The sequence below is a fragment of the Clinocottus analis genome, unplaced genomic scaffold (genome assembly GCF_023055335.1).
Source record: "Clinocottus analis isolate CAN_PGR_092001 unplaced genomic scaffold, fCliAna1.0.p SCAF_23, whole genome shotgun sequence".
Classification (NCBI taxonomy): domain Eukaryota; kingdom Metazoa; phylum Chordata; class Actinopteri; order Perciformes; family Cottidae; genus Clinocottus; species Clinocottus analis.
Window position 1 is genome coordinate 9,662,308 of NW_027175965.1, and position 25,047 is coordinate 9,687,354.

The 25,047-nt window shown below is 46.1% G+C and overlaps 1 long non-coding RNA gene across 1 annotated transcript; it reads left to right on the forward strand.

Moving 5' to 3' along the window:
• Positions 1-278: 278 nt before the first annotated feature.
• On the forward strand, positions 279-23,673 carry LOC137793649 (uncharacterized). The gene is made up of 4 exons (XR_011078233.1): positions 279-482; positions 11,732-11,827; positions 20,421-20,516; positions 23,141-23,673. It is a non-coding gene; the product is annotated as an uncharacterized lncRNA (long non-coding RNA).
• Positions 23,674-25,047: the final 1,374 nt, after the last annotated feature.

The window sequence follows — 25,047 nt, forward strand, 5'->3', positions numbered from 1 at the left end:
ACGCACACACACACACACACACACACACACACACCCCACCCCACCCCCTCTGGCTGCAAAAAATTATGAACAGTGCGGCGCACTCACATTTTTGCGCACAGCCGAGTGAGGAGGCGCCTGCGCTCCCGCGCTCGGCCAATGGCGCGCCGCGCAGCCTCGTTATCCGCGCGCGCGGCTGGCCAATGGGCGCGCCTCTCCCGCGCTCACATGACGCCTCTCTGCGCGCTCCCTCTCCTCTCAGATCTCAATCCCGGCGAGTTCAGGCGTCACATGAAGACTTGACACCGGCGGAACCGGACGTGCCCGGTCCTCCGCAGAAGGAACGCGGTGTTTCTCTTACGCGAACTTCACCGCCGTCAGATGGAGGTGCTCATCCTGTCCGTGGCACAGCGTCCCCTTCGCCGGAAGGACAGACTTTTCCCCCCGCGCCCAAACGACCGAAGATCCGAGACAATAACGCCCAGAAGTTATTAAAATAAATCGTAAGTACCGCGGTTTTATATGTATTTCCCTCTCTTCTAGTCGTATTACTGCCATTCCATAAACTAGTAGTTACATGTGCGTAGTCTTATTTATAGTGGACTTGCATGTGTCACTTTTGCGCCGAGTGCTTTCCTCTCTGTCATGTTTTATTAATCTGACACTCAAAGACGAATTAAACATTGAACACGGTGCAGAGACTTCTAGCAGCGGACGTGTTTGAACTCACTTGATGCTGACTGCTGTCCGGAGTTCATTTTGTCCTGCTCGACATTCTTTGTGCGTCTCGGTGAATGTTCTCATTGTGGATGTGTGTGTGTGTGTGTGTGTGTGTGTGTGTGTGTGTGTGTGTGTGTGTGTGTGTGTGTGTGTGTGTGTGTGTGTGTGTGTGTGTGTGTGTGTGTGTGTGTGTGTGTGTGTGTGTGTGTGTGTGTGTGTGTGTGTGTGTGTGTGTGTGTGTCTACGCGCCGCGCCATAGCGTGGAATATAGATAAAAAGCACACGGAAACCCGCTGACCCCATCAGCCAGGAGGCTGTTCAACCGGTCCAAACGGCTCAATGAGCACAATTAGGGGAGGAAGAGGAGGAGGAGGAGGAGGGGGGAGAAAATGGAGTACTTGAAGCGCACTAACACAGGGCTGCACTTCAATTCAACCCGCCTGACAGGATGAGGAAGGATCTCCAATTTTGTGACGAATGTCACGAAAATAAATGTTTTTATTTAATTTTTTTTTAAGAAGAAAAAAAAAAACCTTCACAAAGTTGACACTTAGATAAAAGCTCAGATGAAGGACTGACATGTTATGGGGTGGGTTCCCCCTCAGAAATAATTTTGATTTCCAATTACAGTGAATTAGACTCATGGAGGTCACTGAAGCCTCTTGTTCTCTGGACGTCAGGAGGCCGTGGTGTCATCGGAGGAGGAAAAGGGGGGCGTTGAAAAAATGTGTACATTTTCGAGGCAAAGCAACCTGTGCCCTCTGATTTCCTCTGATTTCTGCGCAATCAGAGGGGAAAGAGCGGGGGGGGCCGAGCCATTTGATGTCTTGAAAGGCTTCAGATGGCTTTAATTAGGACCTATAAAGTCTGTCTGCCCTGTGAGGCGGCGCTCTGGAGCAGCCAGGAGGGAGGGGAGCTGACGACAACACAAAAAAGAAAGAAGAGAAAACGATACAGAAAGTCACTTCGGCAAAGAAAGGACTGTCTTATGAAATTTTTATAACCCTTCGTCTTTCCTCGTGTCGCTCCCTCCTTCCCTTGATGCTGGTGGTACGCAGGCAGCCCTCTTATTCCCTCTTTGTTGTGTTATCTACCCCCCCCCCCCCACCCAGCTCCCCAACCTAACTACCACCTACAGTCGGCCGACCCCAGACACCTGAAGGCTAGACATAATGATCAAGAGAAGTTCCCGGCCGTCTGGTGCTCAGCCAGTTGTTTGAGCTTTTCTTCTTCTTCTTCTTCTTCTTCTTCTTCTTCTTCTTCTTCTTCTTCTTCTTCTCTGTTTTTTTTTTTAACGCATGCCGGCCTGGCTGGCACTGCCCGTGCCTCTTTCTCCTCTCTCTATCCTGAATCAAGACACACTATGTTGTGTGTGTTTGTGCGTGTGTGTGTGTGTGTGTGTGTGTGTGAGTTGCAGTTTCATCGCCACTGCTACTGTGCAGCCTGTGTGGATCTCGGATGGAGTGTGGGTGACTCACACAGCTGCAATACACACACCCATGAGGAAACATCAAAGACTTCGTCTGTGTGTGTGTGTGTGTGTGTGTGTGTGTGTGTGTGTGCGTGAGTGTGTGTGTGTGTGTGTGTGCGTGCGAGAGTGAGATTTCAGTTTTGCGGCTCTGGCGAGCCTCTGCAAGACTTTAGGTATGGCCATTGTGCGTGTGGTTATTTCATGTTTTCGGTTTTGTTTGTGTATCTGATGTTGTGCGATGCTACTCGGCTCTTTTTTTAATTATAAATAATTACATAAATCATCCGAAGACTATATCGTTGTTCAGATTATTTTTTTTTTTTATCTTTTCCCTCTTAAGTTTTTAGTCTCGGATTTCAAAAGAATTGGGGTCGACAAAATGAATATTCCATTATTTATGAATATTTTGCGCTTTAAAAAAATAAACATTAAATATAATCCCTGCATTGCGTTTCCGCGGTCCTGGAGGGTTTCATGCTGTCTGCCTCGGCTCTGACGGTGGGCGTCAGCGCCGGCGTGGCTTCTGAAATGGAGCAAAATGAAATAGAAATAAATAATTAGAAGTGGTTGAAATGCTTTGATGTGTAGATTTCTTTTTTCTGATTGACGTATTTGTCTTCAAGACTGTTTTCTCGACGCGTGTTGGTCGGGGATTACATCATGGAGCTGCTGCTGGGTTAGCCAGATAAGAAGCTAGCTGGCTTTATGGAAAATGGCCGGTTGGAGTCTTTGTTTGACGTCTTTGCTTCACGACAGAGAAAATCTGAACGACAATAAACACGTTATGTTTTTCTGTTCTCGTGGAAAGAGGCTCATCACGGAGGAGTTGTTTTTGTCAACTATGTCCGTTTTTTATAAACTTGTTTGTGAGCAGATTATCCCCGAGCAGCTGCGCTCTCTTTGTAGCCGTCGACCACGTAATCTCCTCAGATATAATATTTTGAAGAACAAGTGTTCTCAAATTTGCACGGAGCTCCAAACAAAATCCCGCCGCTTTGTTTTTGTGTGTTTTCTGTGTATCATAATGGCATCAAGGAGATTGTGGATTTCTCTTCCTCTGCCACCACACTTTGGAGGGGGAAGTAATAAACCGCTCAAAGGGTGCAACAAGCTGTTCTTCCCTCCTACACTTTGAGGCTTTTCTACCTGAGATGAATAGGAGGCCCCTCCATACCGAAGGGGGAGAAGACAACATTTTATTGAAGGCGGAGGATGTGGGGGGATGCGCCATCGCTGACAGACACTCGGTGTGAAACCGTCCAGTTGTGCCGGGTTTGCAGGGTGCTGAGATTAGAATGAGAAACTATTATTTTAGCTTCGACAGAGGCATCATTTTCTAAATCACTAATCCGTCAACATGATGTTAATCTATTACGGTTTAAGTAGGTCAGCAGGGTGTTATGTAAACATTCACAAATTGTCCTGTTAAACCCGGCTGGAAGTAAAATACTGTCTCCACGGCGTGATAATACCACGTCGACGATAATGACATTGGACAATCACAAAGCCACAGATTAGGATTTACGGTAACCAGATTTATGCGTGAAGGAGCGACTCCGTGGGCAGGAATGTAAACGACGGAGTCATTCAATTACCACCGTGCCCTTTTCCTGGGAAAAGTCCCCAGCCGTGAAGAGGTTAATTGTTTTTGAATCTCCATCCGAGGTGGAGAAAATGGCTGAACGGGAGGGATAATTGAGCCGCCGATAGTTGAGTGGATTATGGATTACTGCGCCTTCACAGAGGAGAAAGGAGGTGAAGGAGAGAAGGGAAGGAAGGAGTGTGTGAAAGGCCGACGTTGTGGCTGTCTGGCCTTTTTAGGAAGATGGAGAATCCTGTTGAGCCCACCATGTGACCCTTGACCCCTCGCATGCTACTCCCTGCTCCAGGTGCAAGTCCTCACTGCTGGCAGCTCACACACACACACACACACACACACACACACACACACACACACACACACACACACACACACACTGAAAGCTCATTTTCCACACTCTGCAAGGGGGGGTGTTGAATGAAAGTGGGGATCTTCTCCATATTTCCTCCCCTTGCTTCCTTTCCTTCATGCCGTCACATCGTCCTGATGCGTCGCTAACACGAGGCCTCTTTTCTTTTTCTTCCTCTGAAATATTCCGTCGCCAAGAAGATGGATGCCTGTCTTCAATGGAGGGGGGAGAGGAAGATGATCTGACGCGGCGCAGTAATCACAGAGCGTTAATCAGAGGGATGTCATGTATAATTACTACAGTATTTGATAACTCCACAGTAAACCGCCGCCGGCGACGAGGGGAAGTTTCCCGACGCCGTTAACGGGCGTTAATAAAATAAAAAATAAAAGCCATGGAGCGAGCCCTTTGCACGGCCCACCGGTTTAAGCACTTTAAGGTTAATGAAGCAATTTGCATACTTTCTGCTGCCATCTGGGTGGAGTGACGAGGCAGATGCTGCCCGCGCTGCGCTGCTGTTCAACACAGAGAGTCGTGTCGGGCCGCAGAGGCCGGTCCAGCGTTCAGCCTGTGGGCCAAAACAATCAGCAATCAAGTGCAGATCAATGATGCGGAACGGTCCTGTAGAAACACAGCAATCGACCCGACTGCTTTTGGAGAAAGCGTTTAATTTGGTTCACTCCGATTGCTAATGACTAAACCGGTGGATGTCGAGGTGGATGAGGTCAAATTTAACTACACATCTGAGGTCACCAGCCTTAGATATTGTTGTTGGATGTGTGTTTTCTATTCTGTACCCTCCACATGAAAAATAAAGTCAGCAACAGAGGGAATGATCTGCGCTTCAGGCGACGACGGACTTGACGGGCGATCCAGAAGAATCCCCCGTGGACGTCGCTGGAGGCCAGAGGAGGTTTAGTGTCCGTCCACCTTTTCTGCCATCTTCATCTGGAAGATCATATTGCAAATGTTGCATTCTCAAAGCGCTCTTTTTCGCGGAGAATCCCTATGAGGTCTGTTGGCAATCAATAAAGCGGTGTGTAAGCAAAGGGATGTACTTAAAACAAATCAAAGGCTGCGGCTGGCACGGCCATCGTCCCTCCACATCTGCTGGAATCAGATAAGGCGGCGGGGGCCTTGCAGGAAAGGTCGTTTGGCCCCCGGGCGGCTCCACTTGACGGATATCCCTCCGCCTGGCACCCACCGCTGACCGACTCCATCTGCAAAACGGGGAAAACCAAAACTTGTTTGCGCCTATCTGGTGGCGCTCTGATACTGTGCACATGGAAGAAGCGCTGAAGGTAAAAGGGGAGCGTCACATTTAATCCCCGCAGCGAGGAGAAAATACTGTTGTCCTCCATGGATGACGGCGTTCACCTCGTGCTTCGCTGACACGATTTAAAGAAAATAAAATCACCCCGGTTGTGGTTTGACAAAGTGTCAGAGCTGCTGCGAGTGTTCGTCTCCGATTAGCTCTTTGTGCCGTCAGGAGGGAGGAAAGAGGAGAGTGTGTGTGTGTGTGTGTGTGTGTGTGAGGGAGGGGGGGTCAAACGGTGGAACAAAAGCACCGCAATCCCAGTTGAAAGAAATGATTTTGCACAATTTTATGAAAGCTGTTTTTGTCCGGTCGGATAGTTCCATCAAAGCCGAAGCGGAGCGTGCTTTTTAAACGGCGGCGTGAGCGACAAAGCCGGCGACGGTGTCGGGTTAGAGTCATTTCTCAGCTGAACGCTCTCCAGGTAAATGCAGATTATGCGCTCTCGAGTTTCTTTCTCTTCCTTAAAGAAGTCTAATTTCTACAGACGGCTCTGAGCCGGCGCCGGCGCCGCCAGAGCTTCTGTTCTCAGCGCTGAGCTCGTACAACATTTACGTGGTGAAGATGAAAAGACATGGCTTCACTATTCTGTGAATTCAACCCTGGAAAAGCAGCTCGCTGCACACTTTCCAATGTATTTATGTATTTCAAAAGAACAAAAAAAACCCTCTTGATTCTGACTTTTGGAGCTTTAATACCGGGTGGATGAGAGTTCAGGTAAGTGCACAGGACCTCTGATGAGAGGATGAAAGCGATTCCTCAGGTCGAGACTTGCTTTTAATTTGTAGTGCAGACAAAAGCAGATTGTCCTCTCTCCCCATATCTGTTGTTTTCGGTTCAGATCCCCCCCACAGTATTTCCTGGTGACTCACTTCTTTCCAAAACATTTCGGCTCGAAAACTTCCTCAGAACGAAATGCACATATTCTGTTCTTTATGGTCGATGAGGGACCATTGGGCATAATGAAGTTCTGCTTCTCAGCATGTGTTTGGGAGGCTCATGATTACAAATGCCTCTCTCATTGTCTGCCATCATCTCCTGCCTAATTGAAGACAATATAACGAGACAATGGGGTCTCGCTCATCACTCTGCATCAGTGGCATGCTCTATGGAACGTGCCAGTCTGTTAAAAGCGGGATGTTTCTAATGGGAGGGGTGTGTGTCTGTATGGATACTTGAATACACTCGAGCTTGTTTAATTTGGACCAAGAAGATGGACAATTAAACAACAGCTCCCTGGGGGGGAGGAGGAGGAGGAGGAGGGTTTATTTCTGTCAGCTTTCCCACTTCATGGCCGCCCGCTCTTGTAAACCCTCTTGGATGTGTCTGGGTCATGCGTTGGGGGGTGGGGTGAGGCTTGTGGGAGGCGAGGGGGCGTGGGCGGGGGTCCGCCTCTGGAGAGCTCGTCTCAGATGATTAGGACGGCCGAGTGGGGAGAGTCCCTCAGCGCCTGGCCTCCTTCACCTCCCTAATATGTTCTGAATGCGTCCCCCTCCGCGGTGCGTTTGGCGGGAGGTGAAGGGGGATTATGTCTGGCCGAGGTTTAGCGGGGTTTGTCATCTGCCCCCTTGAGGCCTGCGCCGGCTTCTTTGTCTGAGCGTCGGGCGTCGGCACAATGTCAAATCACACAATGCGGCGACGCAATCAGGGCATCTCGGGTTAAGCGCCGACACGGGATTTCATGTCTCTTTTTTTTTCTTTTTTCAAGAAACTTGTTTTTAACATTTAATTTTCCAAATGCACAGTTGTGTGTTTGTAGTCGTTGCATAATTCATGCTTATTTTGAGTAATTTAATGCGGATGAGAACTATTTAAAAGCATTCCGTGGTCACATTTGTTATCTTTCCATGACTTTTGTGTGACATAAATTAGATATTCTTAGAATAGAAGCGGACGGACGGGAAGAAGCACGTTTGATGACGTCGTACACTATGAGTCGCTCAAAACAAGCGCTGCCATTTTGCACCGATGTTCAACAGTCACGCAGAGAAAAATCCATTACAGAAGAGGAAGCAATGCTCATTTCTTTGCAGACGCATCAATGAACCAGAATGCTTTGCAGCCGCAGCGAGCATCTCTGCTAATCTATGATTGCTAGCGTGAGAAATCAATCAAACTCTTTAACACTGTTTTTTTTTTTTTTCCTAATTTGAACAGTGAGGCTCTGTTTGCTGCCGGTTCTGACATTGATATCACAAATGTTCTTGGTGTGTGAAAGCTGCTGAAAGCATCTTCACACATAACCGTACCAGCAGAGAGTAACGCTATGACGCCTTGATGTGTGTAAGATATTGTATCTTTAAATGAAGGCGTAATACTTCATGTGAGTCTCTATATGGAGGCCTGTTCCTGCTGCTGCGTAGCGTCTCTATGGTTTCACACAGTGCATCTCTGTATGAAATTTGAAAGAAAGATTCATTCATCTGCGCACAATGGACAACAAAGAGGGCACTGAGCCCCGGCCAAATATCACAAGTGACATTGAAGACAAACAAAACGGTCTTGCTTCATACGGAGGAGGGAAAAGCTCCAGTGGCTGATAGCAGCTCTGCGCTGTGGGGGAAAAGGTTTCTGTGGCTTTGCATTCAAGTCCCTCGGCCATTCGGAGCACCAGGAAATGGCACACATTCCTCCTTCCCAGTAACAAAATAAACCCAAATCTAACTTCCTTCTATTTCTGCACGGTGACATTCAGCGTGCTGATGTTGATCACTTCTCTTGAAATGCTTGAATGGATTTAGCGTCTACATTTTGCACTTTAAAGACAGTTTTATGAAAATCAGGTATCAAATCCAATGCAGTGTCCTTAGAAGCATGACATATTCCTCCATAATAACGATGTATAGAATGTAATACGCACTCAAGTGCTTTGAAACCATGTTTCACGAGTAGAATCTGTCGTTTTTGTGAATGTTAGTAATAGAAACGCGTTCAAAGCTTCGCCAGCGTATTTCATAAAGGTTAGCAAAACTGTAAATGTGTCGAGGTTTAGGAGTCATATTGAGACTCGTAGCCAAACTCTGGTTATTCTGACGAGCAAACACACACCGCGATGACTAATCTCAACATACAATTGGTTATGATTTGCTCTCTCCAGAGGCGTAGCGCTGCTTTGCAGATGAGTAAAAACCTCCAGTGAAGACACTTCAGCTTCACCAGCTCTTACAGACTTTCAGCTGTTTCTCCTCCAGCTTTGTGAGTCTCAGCTTTTTAATTGACATCAAATATTTCAAATAATGAACATATCTGCAGCTGCTGCCTGTGGAAGTTTCTCTTAGCTTCAAGTATTTTCCACTTCATTTGTGCCTGAAGGTATATTAAAACCATTTTCTTAACGATTTTTGAAAATAACCCCTTGAGACATATTTTATAGCTGGTTGTTTTAAGTAGTGTGTGTGTCTGTGTTGTGGGTGTGGGAGAAAGTAATTACAGTTGTGTGTTTTCCTGGGTTCAGGGTGAAAGTCTCCTCTGACCCACAGAAATATGCTTTTGTGCTTTTTTTAGCCCGGTTTCACATTATAGACGAGCGAGACTGTGCCGCCAAAGCTGTTTCAATCTCTCTGGGATTTTGGCAGATATGAAACACTTCCAACATAGTCCTCAAAGGATGAGAAAATGGTGAATTTAATTTAATTTTGCTTCCACAGAAGCGTCTTCCTCGTTGAGGCGTTGAGGCGACGGGGGGAGGTTAAGGTTAACGCGCTGCTAAATATATAAGCCTATGCAAATCAGCTATGAAATGGAGTCTTAACTTTTCTTTTTTTCTGGTGATACAAGGAAGCAAATCTAGTGTGGATGATCTCTGTGTGGGCAGGAAGCCTTGAAGGTTTTGCGTCTCGTCTGCCACATTCCCCCCCGAGGGCGTTCGGCGTCCTCGCACGCAGAAAGAAACGCACGCCGCCGCCGTTGGTTTCCCCTCGCGGCGCGGCGGGAGTCTGTCTTCATCCGTCCTATTGATTGATGAAGCGGGCGCAGCGGGGCGTCCGGGAGAGGCAGGAGTCTAGATCAAGGCCGTGCGCTGCATCACTGGCATCCACAGCACGCACACACACATTAGCACTCACGCTCACACACTTTTATTTATTTCTTTCACCGTCTCTATCATGTTCTGTGTGTGTCTGTCACAGCAGACTCTGTAGACACAGGCAGCCATGACACGCGAGTGTACACATGCACACTGAGAGACATGACACTCACAGCAGCGCCGACACACACACACACACTGTGTCGTAGCTTACAAAGACAACACATCACACTTACACACACACACAGAATTAATTAGCATGGCTTGGCTGTGTGTGTGTGTGTGTGTGTGTGTGTGTGTGTGTGTGTGTGTGTGTGCGTAAGCTGGTCAGACGTTTTCTCTGAACATTATGTTTTTAGATTAGTTGGGGTTAATGATCCGATTGCCTTGGAGCTGCCACGATGTTCGTGTGTGTGTGTGTGTGTGTGCGTGTGTGTGTGTGCACATGTTTTTTTAGCCAAAGGGGAAAAGGCAAGGCTCTACTGTCTGCCTCACTTCCAAATGAGACGTGCCCGAGGCGCCATTACAAGAGCGGCATTCATGCTATTAGGGAGCTGGTTCTGCTGCAGCGGCACCAGAACAAAACGGCTCCAACGACGTCTGGACTGACCTCAATGGGCAGGTCCAGACTTTCCTTTGCATAAACTTGGAAATTACAAAGTTGTGTACGTTTTTTTTTTAAGTTTATTTTTACCAATCGCCTTTGGAAACATCACGCACATTGTAGTCGGATTCAGACATTTTGCTTCTCTTCATTTTGACCTGGCTGTTTTTATAATTAGCTCCCTGTGGGCCAAAACCAGAAATAGTCCTCTGCAAACAATTTTTTTCTTCAAGTCTCAGTCAGCCGGAGTCGGCGGGTTCAATGAGGGCGTCGTCCCTCCAGCACACGCCCTCAGAAGACCCTCATGTAATGCTGAATGCACAAAAAAAGGAAAAGAGAAGCGAAGGAATGACTGAAAAAGGACTGTAAACTCCTCCTCCTCCTCTCCATCCATCCATCCCCTGGCGGTCCTGTCGAGGCATGCCTCCGTCCTCGACAACCAGCATCGTCCGGGCCGAGGGGGCAAGAAGAGAGAAGAGGGGAGGGGGGGGGAACAAAGGAGCACTGTTTCTGGCTCGCTGGGGTTTTTGTGGAGGGTTGACACCCGGCTGGAGGGGCGCGAGGGTGGAGGGGTGTGAGGGTGGAGGGGCGCGAGGGTGGAGGGGCGCGAGGGTGGAGGGGTGTGAGGGTGGAGGGGTGCAGGCGGAGCGAGACCAAGAAGGTTTATCATTAAGAATAGAGATTAAAATGAATGGGAGGGGAGCAGCGGTGTCTGTTCTGCTCACAGTAATATAGAGGACAGGCAGTGCTAGTCACGTTTACACACACACACACACACACACACACACACACTTAGCAATCCTGCAGTTAGTGTGAGAGAGGGAGGTTCATTGTTTCTCGGCCATTGTGCAATATTTGCTTAACCCTCGTGCTTTATCTGTGCAGCTGTACGCTACAAATGAGATGGGCCGAAAGGCGCCTGTGTGTGTGCGTGTGTGTGTGTGCGTGTGTGTGTGTGTGTGTGTGTGTGCAATGGATGCTGTCACAGCTGTTAGCAATTGTATCCGTGCACTGTAAGACACACACACACACACACACCCTGTCAATGTACGGAGCAGTACGGCCTCACAGAGATGAATTCATTCTCCAAACGGGACGATAACTAAACCAAACAAAAGTTGAGCGTTGAAATAAACACACTAACAAGCCGGCATGCGGACGGTGGACGGCGGTCATGTCGCCGTAAAGGAGCAGAGCCATCCTCCTGCAGGGCCTCCTGTTGGTCTCTGGTTGCTCGTCTGCGCTCCCTGACCCCTCCTTGAACCTCAGTCCTCCTCGCATTGAGCAATCTGTCAGCACTGTGCTCTCTCATCGCGGGTTGTTGACGCTCGGCGTCGCTCATGTTTTCAACTGAGTGTTTTTTAAAACAGTCGCCCGACGCGTGAGATGAAATGCAGCGTAATAAAACACATCTTTACTTTAAATGTTTGTGCAATTGTTTACAGCGTGAACTGCATCGACGTGTTATCTCCTCGCTGATGTTCTTCAAACATTCTTTCTACTTTCTGAGTCAGCTGTTGTGAAAGAAAAGTGATTTTTAGAGGCTCCAGAATCCCAGAAGGCTCGACTCTGTGAATGAAGTGTTTCTGTGTGTTTGTTATTTCCTGATTTGTGGTTCTGGTACCAGCAGTTGTGTAATGGTTTTGTCTTTTTTCTTTTTCTATGGAAGGAGCCGCACATGAAGAAAAACATCATACGAGCGCTGACGGCCTCCGACCACAGAGGAGAGGAGAGCCAACGAGGAAAAGACCAGCGATTAAAAAAGGTAAGGTGTGTGTGTGTGTGTGTGTGTGTGTGTGTGTGTGTGTGTGTGTGTGTGTCCGTCTGTCCTTTGTTGCCCTTCCACCTGATTGTCTGTCTGAGTCAGCTGTGTACTTGGGGTGGGTTTGGTGTTTGCATGCGTGCGTGTGTGTGTGTTTGAGTGCATCTGTGTTTGTCTTTGTGTGTGTGTGTGTGTGTGTGTGTGTGTGTGTGTCTGGCATGAAGCCACAGCCGTCCTGTGAAGGGAAACCTTCCTGGTGGACTCACCTGCAGCATCCGTCTTCACATTCGTGTCTCTGAGCTGAAGAGGAACCAGCAATTATCCTTCTGACATAATTCATGTTTTATATGATTATGTTTCTTCTAAATACTGAAATTACACAAAGTGGGTTGATAGTAGATTGTTTTCATGTTATCAGGACGTTGTGTTCAGCGTGACACGTCCACATGTTTTCTCTTTGAACACTAATCTCAAATTTGCTGATTATTTTTTTAAATTTAATTTGGTGTTTTATACATTTAATTTAGAATCCAAACATCTTTAGTTTTAACATTAACTTGTTAACATGCATTAAGGAACAATTTAAACTAAAACAATTTTAATACACCCTCAAAATTGTTGAATTTGATGTATTTCTTTGGTCATAAAGACTGAAGATAAAAGAGGTTTACATATTAAATATGAACCTCTTCATCGCTGTTAATCTCTTTGTCAAAACAAAGATTTCTTGTTGGGAGGATCTTCCAGCATCTTTTTAAACTTTAAAAAGTCCCACATTGTGTGGATGCAGGTAGTAAAAAATGAATAAAAACATTTCCTTCAAGAGAAGCGTAAGTGAAGCTGAGGACGAAGCCTCCTGATTGGTTTCCCTGTCGCTGCTTCTCAGAGCGAGCTGAATGCCATCACAGACAGACGGCGCGAGGAGTGAAAGGATAACGATGTTTTTCTCAGTCCTCGTCATCCTCCTTCTCTTGAGACTCTTCATCCTCCAGCCGGAGGTCACGACAGCGACAGCGGTCCAGTGCGCTTCATGCACAAGATCATTCCTTCTTTCCCTCTTTTTACTTCCATACACATCATATATTTACAGTGTGTTGTCTTCTCATTCTGGGTTTTGGAGCAGTATTGTTATTGTAGGTTCCATAAATCTTTTGTTCTTCCCTCTTTTCTGAAAAAAAACAAAACTGTAAAAGATTCCATAAATTAAATAATCTTTATTTAAATACTATCAGGACACAACAAAAGGCAACATGGGGATGCAAAGATGCACATTTAGAGCTCAGTGTTCATGAAACTTGCAGAAGATCTGTCTGCTATGAACCTTTTTCTCTCACGATACTAAATGTCCTTTTTTCCATCACTCACAACACAAAGTGCAGCTCAGAACAACGTTCTGCAGGAGACAGAGCAAACTCAATTCAGCTGGTTTCACTTCACCTCGACTCATTTCAGATCAACTCATTCTGGTCCAACTCCATTCTCAGTTTCATTTTGTTCTGTCTTTCTCTCTCTCTCACTCACTTTAAGCCTGAGCCGAACAATCTTCTGTCTCTTCTCTCATCTTCACCTCCCTCTGGCTCTGTCGCTCGGCGCTGCATCGCTCTGCCGTCCTCAGCCACCAGAAACACTCCACCATTTTATTAGGAGAGGACGATGAAAGCGATGAGGAGGGATGCGTTAAAAATGGAAAACTACCCTCTGTGGAATTTGTCTAATACAAAAAGTAATACATTTTAATGATGAGGATTCTCTACAATTCTAATATGTCCAAAAGACAAAGCTGTGCTTGAATTAAAATGGGTTTAAACTTTTTTTAAAAAGCATTCTTTTATATTTCATCATTCGTTTGATGGATGTGCAACACATCAACCAAAAGGGGATTAGTGGAGTCACAAGTTGTGTAGAGATTCACAACCCCGTTGCGTTTGCAACGGGTCAAATGATGCAAGCGCAGTCTGGGGAAGAAGCAGCGGAAGAGGGCGCAGGATGTTGTAAGCGAGTGTTCAGACACGCCGCTGCGTATTCTTCTCCCCTCCAGTGTGTTTGCCCTCTGAACTGCTGGAAGAAGGTCTTTCAGGAGCAGCCGAGTCCGTCTAAGCTGCTTTAAGCGCCGCAGGACTCCGGGCGCGGCTCCTCTTCAGGCGTCCATTTGTGCGTACGGAGGCGGGGCTGAAGCCACGGCGTGTCACAGTTTCCTATTTGAAAAAAAAAAAAAAAGTCAGACGGGGAAAATGACAAGCAAATGAGTCACTCCGTCACCTCGTATTGATCCACTGCAGGACGGATGGACAGCGAGGAATTGTCAGTTTCACGCTCGCACAAAATAATGATGGATGGTGGTTTACTATGGGGAGGAGGAGAATAAAAAGCCTGATGGACAAGTGTCGAAAAACGGTAACGTTTGTGTCCGCACAAAGGAAAGCGTGCAACAGCAGAGTGCTGCTCCATCCAGGCGAAGACGCCCACCAACCAGCAGAGGATTAGAGATTAGAAGGAGAGCTTTCAGAGAGTGTGAAGCCACGGCAGCATCAAGATGACTGGATGGATGAAAGGCTGATGAGCATGAGGGGGATGGAGAAAAAGAGCAGCAGCAAAAGACTTTAGTGGGCAGAGCAGATTTCAGAACGAGGAGGAATCTGCAAGAAAAGGGGACGCCATGTTGGTGGAGAAGATTTCCACGTGAGAGTCATCAGAGAAACGAGCACAAAGAGGAAGTCACTGTGGAAGATGGAGATGGAAAGTGGGGATGAGCAACAATAGATGTTTTTATAAAGTGCTGCACAACCTGGCCTCTCTAACAGGTCTAGATTCGAGAGAAATATTTATGTAGGAATATTTCTGTATTGTTCTTTTGCTCATGATGGAAGTCGAGAGAGTGAAGAGAGCAGGAGGTGCTGCACTTTAATGATCCCCTTAGAGTTCTCTGGCTGGAAAGCAAAGTGGAATAGGGAATGATTGAAAGGGGAATAAAGGGAAAATCCAAAGACGGAAGAGTGGAAATTGCAATATACTTCTATCCTATTCCTGACAATAACCTCTTGGAAACAGAGCGGAGAAAAAACACAGTTGAGGGAGGGATTATTTCAGTTTGACTCAGCAGTAAACAGCCGGAGAAACGTCTTCACTTCCCTGAGCAGCAAAATGCTGAACTCTAAAAAACTTAAAAAGTAATGCTTTCCATCATTAGAAAATATTATCATTTCATAAACTGCATGTCTGATGAACACGCACACAAACTCGGCCGTCGGGTCGGCACAGAAACCAAAATTTAAAAAACTGTGACAGACTTATGAAATATTTGAAAGCATAAATCATAAAAGATAGTGGATAGAAAATGTCCCTTGCCAAAAAATGAAAGCCTTTAACTTCATCCAGATATTTTATATGAACGCAAACCAGATGTCAAGACTTTTAGAAGAAAGAAAGAGCTCAAAAGAACAAAGTCGTCTCTATTTAATATCTAATGACGTAACGTTTCCAACACATAGATGCCATAATGTACCTGCTGTTGCATATTTATATATCTTGTGATATTGCAGTCTGTAATCTTAAACTTCTACTTTGTGGCTGCTTTGCTCTCCTTCACACACTCTGTGCTGTATCTGCAAAATTAATGGTAATTTCAGGCATTGTGATTTTTTTATTTTTCATTCCAAAATGTCGACTCCAGTGTTCATTTTAATCTTTTGTCGGTGACTTATGTTGAGTTCATGAGCCGTGCACCAAACTTCAGCTTGTGTAGACGGCGGGTGTGTTGTGTGTGTGTCCTCCTGCCAAACGACAGCAGCGGCGGAGCGGTTTCCTTTCCTGGTGCCGGGTTTTATCGCTGGGTGAGAGAAAGGAAAGGAGTCAAAGGCAGCCCCCCCCCCACTAAGCTCTCCATAATGCGTCCCGAGAGGAGACAAAGGCCTGCATTCACTGCTGGGTGTCGATAAGACCTATCATTAGTCTGCCATTGGAGGTCTTACCAACACACACAAACACACAGCCGTACACACACAACCGTACACACACACATGCACAGCGTGCAGGAGGGTACTTATTCCTGTACCCGCTCTCTTTGTGCACATGCATACATATTGGTGTGCGTGCCAGAGGACGGACCCCCTGCTGCTATCGCAGCGCTGCAGCGTTCACTCAGCATGGCGACACCTCTTCTGAAAATGCATTTGTGTTCCTCCGTATGTGGCGGCAGCTTAAAGTAGCCGATGCTACGTCAAGCTAACGATACCCAAAGCACGGTAGCTCACTTATTTTTGTCATTTTTGATCAAGAGGTTGTTTTTCTAAGCTTAGTTTTATAGCATTGTTAGAATAATGCTTGTTTATTTCCATAAAATGACATTATAAGTAACCGTTATGCAGAGGAATGAGAGCTTCTACTCGTGTTGTATTGTATTTATTGTACTTGCTTGTATTGTGCAGGTAGAATGTTGTGAAGCGAGGAGACGAGGTCAAAGAAGCTGCACGAGCTGATGATGAAACTCGTTGTTTACAGTAAAAAGTCCCCGAATTAATGTGGTATCGACTAATTGATGATAAAACACTACACATGGAGTGTTCCCGTGTGTGTGTGTGTGTGTGTGTGTGTGTGTGTGCCACAGCTGTCTGCGTCCTAAGTAGATGATGGACCGCGGCTCCAGCTCCCGTTCTCTTTCACTCGTTCTCATTAGCTCGGCCCTTGAGAACAGACGAGGTTACTTAACTTTCCTCGCGGCGTCGCGGCGCGTTGACACGAGGTCGTTAGCCTCAGCGCTCGGGACAAATGGCCCTCGATACCGACGCCGCTGAAACACAACACAAGCCGATTAACCCCTTTGATCTGTGGTGGATAGCGTATTGAAAACAGCAGGAAGGAGGTGTGACGACCAATGTGTTTATTTTTAGCCTCATCCATCTTAAAGGATCTCGTCTGTGCCGGCGTTCCTTTGTTTAGTCTTTTTTTTTCGGTCCCTTTTTCAGCTAAACATCAGTTGTTTTTACCTGAAACTGAAACAGAGAAGTGAGTCGAGCATCAGAAGCTCGGGGAGGATTTGCGTGTCGGACAGCCTGCGTGGACCATCGCTCTGTGTCTTCGTCTCTTTCTGGACATCAATAGGTTTCCCCCTCACACTGCCAGCTGAAAATTATAGATCATAAAAAACGAGCGGCGCAGCCACAACAACCTCCTCCCTGGAGCCGACGCCACTTTATTACAGCGAGCCGGCGTCACGCATTGTCTTTCCCTCTCTTTCATCCGGGCGCCTGGCTTTGTGCAGGTTTGGATGTTATTGGTGTTTCATCCCTCGACTTTTAATGCGATAAACAATTCACCTGCTCGATTTGTTTTTAGCTATCAGAACGTTTGGGGGTGCAGGAGGAGATAATCCAACCAAACAATATAAAAAACAGATTGTAAAAGTCTCCTCACAGAGCTGAAGAGGTTTATTTCCGTCTCGGGTCAATGTTTTCACCAAAAGGTTCTTTCCATGAGGCTCGGTGAGGTTTGTGGTGGGTGGGTGGCTCAGATGTCTGTTTTGGGCAGAAAGACACGCCCATGGATGGATATAATTAAGACGAGTGCATTCTTTTTTCTTTTCGTCAGGAGGGTGTTTGGGCCGCTGCTCTGGGTGGTCTCGCTCGACATGCCTGTGCTCGTTTCAATATAAATATATAAGAACACAGAATATATTCAGTGCATGTAGTATTTTCAGACATTATAGGTAAAGAAATGCAATGGTGGCTCGTTTCCTTGCCCGGTTGTTTGGGCACAGCAGATTTAAATCAACGTCTGCATTGATCAACGGCAGACATGCCTGACATGCATAGAGGTAACATACACGTACTTCTTATTTCTTTACTCTACAAAGAACACAACTGTGTGTCGGTGCCTTCTGCATTTCATCACAGGACCCACTTTCAACTGGCGCTTCATCTGGAAGCCTTCACCCAGACATTTAACTGTTACGCTGCTTTTTATCTGAGTATTGAGTTGGGGAAAAACTCCTATATTTCTCTCTGCATGCTTCATTCAGCCCAAAGAGCTCTGGTCCAAGCTGCAGTGTGTTTTCCACAGAGAGCAGACGACTACGAGACGTCTGCTCGTCTCCTCCAGGTCGGCTCTGGGTGGCCCGATGGAGGTTCAACCCTTAACTCTCGCAACGTTTTTTTTTTGTTTTTTTTTGCCCATCGAGCCGCGCGACCGCAAGTACAGAATGAGCCAATTTCTTGTTGGGTTTGTTTTCTTGACCCTGCATTCTCTACACAGCAATCAGGAGAGCAAACCGTCACACGTGCAACTAGAAACGAGGCGTTTGCAGCAGTTTGGTCCGACTTGAGGCAAACTGCTCCGTCGTTCTTCTGACGCAGCGCTCTGCAGTTCAACTTGACACGCAATGACTTCTCAAGCAAACGACAAACAAACAAAGACTTGTGCTTTTGTCGAAAAAATGAGCAAAATCTACAAGGCCAGTCGATCCGGCAACGAGGGCTTTCCACACACTGGATCCTGATTAATGGCGTCTTCTCGTTAACGCAGAAACACCCGGCGAAGCGTCTTTTCATCCCTGTGAATTGGCTCATTTAGCCGGCGAAGAGAACACAGGTTTTATTGTTGCCCTCATGTTTTGAGGGGCCTAAACATGTGGGTGGTCCTGTTTTTTTTCTTTCTTCAATGTACTGAGAAACACATGGATCTGTTAATGAGTATAAATTGGGGACTCCGTGCCGGCACTGTGATGACTGAGGGGCCCTCTGTGGGTTCAGCAAGTCTGATTACTGGAGGAGAGAAAGAGGGATGAGGGAGGAATGGAGAGGTTGGAGAGAAGCAATGCGAGAGGTGGAGAAAGAAACTGTAGGAAGAAACAAAAGAGCAGAAGTGGAAGGAAACGTCTCCAAAGGAAAGACCTGAGCAGCACATTGTGTGAACGCTGTGGAAGCGACTTTGAGGAAGACATGAGCCGTTGTTAAATAATACATTTCATTTCTCCTCCGCTGTGTGTCAGCTTTCCTGCGTTTCACATCAAAGTGAAAATGAACAATTGAGGCAATTTTTCATCCGGCCGAGGTCATTCATTGTTCTTCCTTGATGAATGTAGATGCGGCCGAGAGGATTCAGAGGAACTATATTTCACTGGCACGTCTGCGTTGGCGAGCCACCTTTCAGCGACCTTTTGTGGTGTGTTTTACTTCACAACTACAAAGTGTATGTTTTCATTTGTGGGACTTTTCAGGCCCATTTTATTACAACTGTGGAGTTATGATCATGTGCACGGTCCTGGATCCCATTCAGGCTTTAAAACTCTGTTTACAAACCAAAAGCGGAGCTGGTGAGGACAGATGGAGCATGCATGAAAACATTTAGACGTCTAGATCTCTTCAGTCGGAAGCGGTTATACATCTAAATGTCACCGTTCAGTCGTTTGCTGAGGACCAAAGAAGTTAAAAGACTCCGACGGACATCTTAAAAACTCAGCAGGGTGCCCAAAGAAATCCTGAACGGTCAAAGCAGCTAAACGATGAATATGTCTTCCGAGGGAACTTTAATGTGCTGATTGACTGCAGATGAACGAGCAGCACTCAGTGAACGCAGTGGGACTCATTATGAGTCACTACAGGACACCGAATGGCTTTTGAATGAAAGAAAACATCAGAGGACGCAGGTTGGAGTCATGTGATTCAATAGCACATCACCAGTGACACTATTATAATTATGTATGTATTCATTTTTGAAAGATAATGTTGTATAATGTCCCATTTTAATTGAAACATTTATCATTTTCAAGCTTTCCTAAAGCAGATGTTCAAGTTTGATGTAAAAAATAATCATTTTAATATTTAGACTTTCACACAATTGACTGAAATAGACTTTTCTCTCCCTTTCTACTTCTCAAGGAGACAAGAATAGCATCAGGAAATGCCAAATGTTAACTTTTCAAAAAGCATAATTTCCTCCTTCCACACTGAGGCTCTTATGAAACTCTGCACTGGACGTCCAGTTGGACAGAAGACGAGTTTCTACACTAAATACTTTGTTAAACTGCAGTAAATCAAGTGTAGGTTCATTTAAATGGCGTCCAGTTGAATATGTTGTCGTCATCCTGTCTCCACGTGCTGTGGGAACGTCTCACACCAGCCCATGAAACACATTACAGTCGGTCCTGTCCTTATCCTGGAATTCCTTATTGTGTTAAGTGAACCCGTGAAACACACATTAGTGAAACATAAGCTGTAACACAAGAGCCATCGATCGCAACACACAACCACTTGAATGTTTTATTTTCAAGTGCAAAGTGTCTCCAGAGCCTGAGTCCATATGGGTTGTTCTGGAGGCTTCAGTGTGTTCTGCCTGCTTACACATGCATCGTTTGTTAAAACACACACACACACACACACACACGGCAGCTGCTTGTCATTGTTTCTCAAGACCACCTCGAATCTAAATAGTAATTGTGTCTCGTGTGAATAGATCTGATGCGACATGAAAGTGCAAACGTATCGCTGCTAATATCGTTCATATCATGTTTGTTCACGTCACCGTGGGAGCGCGTGTTGATGTAATAACACGCTCCACCAAACAGCACCTGACTTCATCCTGTGCTTTCTTTTTCTGTGCCCAGGTCCAGACATGAAGGACACACACACACACACACACACACACACCCAGAGGCACCGAGCGTCTGTCTGCGGTCTCCCGGCTCTGCTCCACACACGAGGTAAGAGTCAGAGACCACCGAGTTCGGGGATAATAACGGTGTAAATGTGAGAAAACAAGCTCATTACCTGCTGCTGTTTGGTCCTCTGAGTCATTAAAAAGACAATTTGACTACTTGTGTTCTAAAATGCTCTAATTTTACTAATTAAATACAAATAATAAAATAAATAAATTCAGTATTCTAACCTCTAAAAACAAACGGACCTCAGCAAAGTGAGTCTATTATGAAATGTGGATGACTCATTTTGGAACAAATCTTAATTCATGCAATGTAATTTTCATTTTTAATTGTCTGCTGTCATGCATGCCTTGTCTAGTGTGTGTGTGTGTGTGTGTGTGTGTGTGTGTGTGTGTGTGTGTGTGTGTGTGCACATAGACTGCTTCATTTGTATGTTTCCATCAGTCAAAACCAATCTGCACGTTTACCAGCCGCACCACATTTCCCACAAACCCCTGTGTTCTACCCCCATGCCCCTCCCAGTGCCCCTCCCAGTGCCCCTCCCAGGCTTCCCAGCATCCGGCTTCGCCCTCTATCCAGAAAAACAACATGCGGGCTGAAATTACAGTGTGTGTGTGAGGCGGCTTTGTGGGAACGCTTCCCTCCCTTTCACTCGCTGCGTCTGCGCTTCTTGTCTTATCTTTTTCTCATTGTGCTTCTGTTCTGGACGGTTCAAGGTGTATTATGATGTTCATTAAACTGCTCATATTTAATTTGCATCTATAGTTACAGTGACTGAAGGTCACACTGAGGTTAACAAGGTGTTAATGCACTTCTTGGACTCTTTATGTTGATTTATTTAATTTTTTGCCTTTTGTAAAGTACGTTTAAATGATTTTCATCCCAGTGAACGTTCATGTTTGTGTGCTTCATGATGTGTGTGGCTGGATGTTCCCTCCAGTGTGTATCCGCACTGAGGTCAACACACAACAATAATCCACCAAAACCCAGGGGAAGGGTTGTGTGCCGGTGTTGGATTCATGCGTTTCAGGAGGTGGTTTTATAGCGTGAATCTCCTTTTCTCACAAAGTGACAATCGGCTGTTTTAATCCTCACAAGAAGACTTTACAGGTAATCACAAGTAATGGCCGGAAAAGAGCGCCGCCATCAAAGGCTGGAACATTAAATCCAGTGATGTTTGTCCTGATAAAACATTTATCTTGAAGTGTAGCGTGAAAACGGAACAGCACGGCAGTTAGATGTGAGAAAGAATAATGAAATTGAAAGAACAAATTCTAGGATTGCTCACAGAAAGCTGTCTGATCCTCGTAGCGTGTAGCTTCAGGTTAGCTGGCGCCCTCACAGCAACGTGGCGCTAACGACACACTCCATCAGCCGGCTCGGTTAGCGGCCGGCCGAGGTGCGGCGTGCGCGCGTGCTATTAAAGCGCTTGTGAATCAGGGAGGAAAAGGACGCCGCTAATGGATCCGTGTATTGATGTTCACATTGAACAGCACGCCGCAAACGATGAGGCAATGATTGAGTTGGAGACGGAAGGAGAAGGAGAGAGCGGTTCGGCCGGGCGACAATAATGACCAGGAAGGTTATTATGTGGCGCCCTGCGGAGTCTCTGCTACGTGTGTGTGTGTGTGTGTGTGTGTGTGTGTGTGTGTGTGTGTGTGTGTGTGTGTGTATATGTGTGTGAGAGGCACTCTCGCTCCATCTCTCTCGCTCCTGTCGCTCTCCCGGCCGATTGGCTGTTATTCACTTCTCACTCTTCCTCCCCAGTCGGCTCCTCTCTCATGACATCATCACACACACCTTTTATATGTTAAATGTACAGTACAAGTATATTTTTTGATGATAAATACCACAAAAAACAGTCAAAGACGTTCTAATGCAGCAGGGCAGACAAACCATCCTAATAGTTTTAGGATAGCAGCTTGCCCTTGAAATATTGATTCACTCATCTGTGTGCGTGCGTGTGTGTGTGTGCGTGTGTGTGTGTGTGTGTGTCACGTCAGTTCCAATCAGTGTGTGTGATGAATATGAATACAGTCAGCCTGCCTGCAGGTTTGGCAGCAGACCTCCTCCAGCTGGACTCAGACCCCGCTCAAGTGTGTGTGTGTGTGTGTGTGTGTGTGTGTGTGTGTGTGTGTGTGTGTGTGTGTGTGTGTGTGTGTGTGTGTGTGTGTGTGTGTGTGTGTGTGTGTGTGTGGTTGTACATGTCAGCCTGCATCTGTCAGTGGTGCGTGATGACCTGAGGATGAAATAACAAAAAAATATACAACATAATATGCCGCTCGGCATCCACTTCAGCCGAAGTCTTTGAGGAGAGGAAAGCATCCAGTTGCAGCTCGAGTGGGATTAAAGCCGCTCGTTCTTCAGATTCAGAGACTTTTACAGATTAAAATGGATTGAAATTATACAGGGATGCATGTTTGAGACCGGAATTGACTTTTATATCCATGTTTTTAGTGCACGTTCACGTCTTCCTCACTTCCTTTTCCTCCAGCACTCCAACCTGCCACGGTGTTTCCAGCCCGTGTTATCGGCCCGAGTGTGTTTGTGTGTGTTCTCTTGTTCACGGCAAATTGTTTGTTAGAAGACTTGTTGTAAAAGTCTATCTTTTTCTGTGTGTGTGTGTGTGTGTGTGTGTGTGTGTGTGTCTGTGTCTGTAATCGCAGGGCAGCCGATAAAGAGGGAGATGCCATTCCACCTGTGAGGAGACCGAAGAAGTCAACATACACACACACACACACACACACACACACACACACACACACACGGAGCCGGAGGCGCCGAGCAGGTGAGCATTAAGTCGGCAGGTAAACGGATCACGTCGCGCTGTGATATCTGCAGACGGCAGGCGGAGGAGGCCGGTCTGCACCTGCAGGCTGAGACTCACCTCTCTCTCCTCAGGAATGTCCTCACCTGAGGAGAGAGAGAATATTTGATCAGAAGCCGTAAAGATGCATTTAATCATGAAATCATTACAGGCGTGCATTTCAGCTCATCGCATAAAAAGGTTTTAAAAACAGGATTTAATTAAATTTTTGTTGAGTCGTTTCACTCATAGACAGTAAAGTGCAACAAAACATTTGCCTTTGTTAAGAAGTTCAAATATTAATATAAATGAGCTAAAAAATAAAGTGCGTTGGTGTAATTTCTCAGTTCATCATCGTCTTGATTTAAAAAGATTTTAGATTTCAGCTCCAGATGCCGGTTTATTTTCATGTTCCTCTTTTTAACATGTAGTTTAAAATGAAACTGCATGTTTAAAATGATTGTTATGGAGTGATAATAATGTTAGGCTCCACCTAATATTCATCCTCCCTTCACCTCCGCTGATGAAAGAACATCTCTCTGACATTACGAGGAAAAGCAGATTCGCACCACGCCGTCACATCCAGTCCAGGTGCTTCTTTTGTTATTTGAGTAACTCGATCACCTTCAGTATGATTTGTCATTCTTGAATTACAAAGGTGTTTTGACAGGTTTCACCTTATTGACTGTGAGACTTGAACAGTGTCCGTTACACAACCTTGTTCTGGTCCTTGTCTGTTCGCTCCTTGGAGAAGTTTTGACATTTTTATGTTCTGCTCAGCTCACATCTGGCCGATATCTCAGCCGCGTTTCTCTGGGTCCTGAATCTTTAACTGTAGTTGCTAATAAGAGAGCGCTATCGGGTCAAATCCCCTGCACAGATTCCCCCAACAGGCCCAGCAATGAACTTCTTTCTCTTTCATACATTTAATAATTGAAGTGCTGTCACCCATCACACATGTTGTCCATGTCCTGTGATCGTTGCATTATCATTCTGGTTTTCTCGTCGTTTGCAAAGCTCTTTATATTTAGTCACAAGTCTCCCCACAAACTACCACGTCCACTTATCTAGAAATGATTCAGTGGTTAAATGTCAGAGCTGTCGGTGCCATTAAGGCCAGCATGTTTGAGGGAAGGACACCGCTGCATGTCCTCTCCCTCCTCCTTGCTCTGTCTCTTCTTATTCCTCTCATTGCCTCCTCCTCCTCCATCTCTCTCCACCCGACCCGGGCTGGTTTGAGGGCTGATGTGCAGACCTTGTCATTCAAATTAGGGCCACATTGTCAGCTCGGGGCCCTTGTCTCTCTGGTTGCGCGTCAGGATCTTTCTTCCTCCCGTCACGCTCGTCCCGCGGCCAGAGAAGACCTTATAAAGCGACATTACTTCTCATCCACTTCTGTCAATTCCAACTCTGTCACTCAAATCACTGTTGGCGAGAGAGAGAGAGGACGGAGGCGGAGCTAGTGGTGTCGCTCGCAGCAAGGACTGTGCTTTTTGGCCCGGGCCCGAGTGATGTGTCAACAGCTAGAAAACTGGGTTTTGATTGAGGTATTTTGAGTTCAGATCTTTTTTTTTTTGTTGCAGAAAATGACAAAGTGCAAGCAGGAGGAAGAGGAGCAGCAAAACACATTGCTGTCAGACATACAGTCAAAAGTCTTTAGAAATATTCAGATTTATTACTCAAGCCAATCAGTCATTGTGTTATTTTTTTTACTTTAACCATTTGGCGGCATGAGGCATCCACCACATCATATTAATCACTTCTTTC